Consider the following 802-nt stretch of genomic DNA (forward strand, 5'->3'; position numbering starts at 1 on the left):
TGTAACTGTTATAGAAACCTAAATTTAAAAAAAAAAAAAATTTAAATTAAAAAGATCAAATGGGTCAGTCTTTGTTATCCAACCATGCTTTTGCTGAGCTAACGACTGCAGGCCAGAATTCATCCTGGGGAGGAGACGAAGTCACAGACTGGTCAGGCTTTGTGTAGACAATCACGTAAGCTACATTCTCAGCTGTTTTCTGTTTGCACAAAATAAACCTGTGCCACATACAGCCAATCTGGGTAACACTTTATAATAACTTTCATTAATAAATCTCATTAACAAACATTATATAATGCTTAACAGATCATTAGTTAATATTCAATAGTCAATATTCACATAGCTAGAAATATGAGATAATGTTCTTTTAATGTTTACTAATGAACTTACTAAACCCTAATGATTAACATATGATTATTTAATGTAAATTGAAATGCTTACAAATGTCAGTAAATTTTCAGTTCATATGATCTTCATTTGTTGGTCTTTGTTTGTTGTGTAGACTTTTACTGTTTTCACATCTTAACAAATAATCTATTAATTATTTGTTCATGTTTTTGCAGTACCAAATCTAAAGTGGAAACTATTCATCATTTGCAAATGTTTATAAATGTTTACTAATCATTAATACCTTTATGAGCAGTCATCTCAATGACAAAAAGTGTCCAGAAAGACCTGAATTTACCCTATTCACACATCTTTACTAATCATTTATTAATCAGTTGTTCATGTTTTAGCAATAGCCAATCTAAATGTGAAACTATTCATCATTTGTAAATGTTTATAAATGATTACTAATCAT

The sequence above is a fragment of the Sinocyclocheilus anshuiensis genome, unplaced genomic scaffold (genome assembly GCF_001515605.1).
Source record: "Sinocyclocheilus anshuiensis isolate Anshui unplaced genomic scaffold, SAMN03320099.WGS_v1.1 scaffold181, whole genome shotgun sequence".
Lineage (NCBI taxonomy): Eukaryota > Metazoa > Chordata > Actinopteri > Cypriniformes > Cyprinidae > Sinocyclocheilus > Sinocyclocheilus anshuiensis.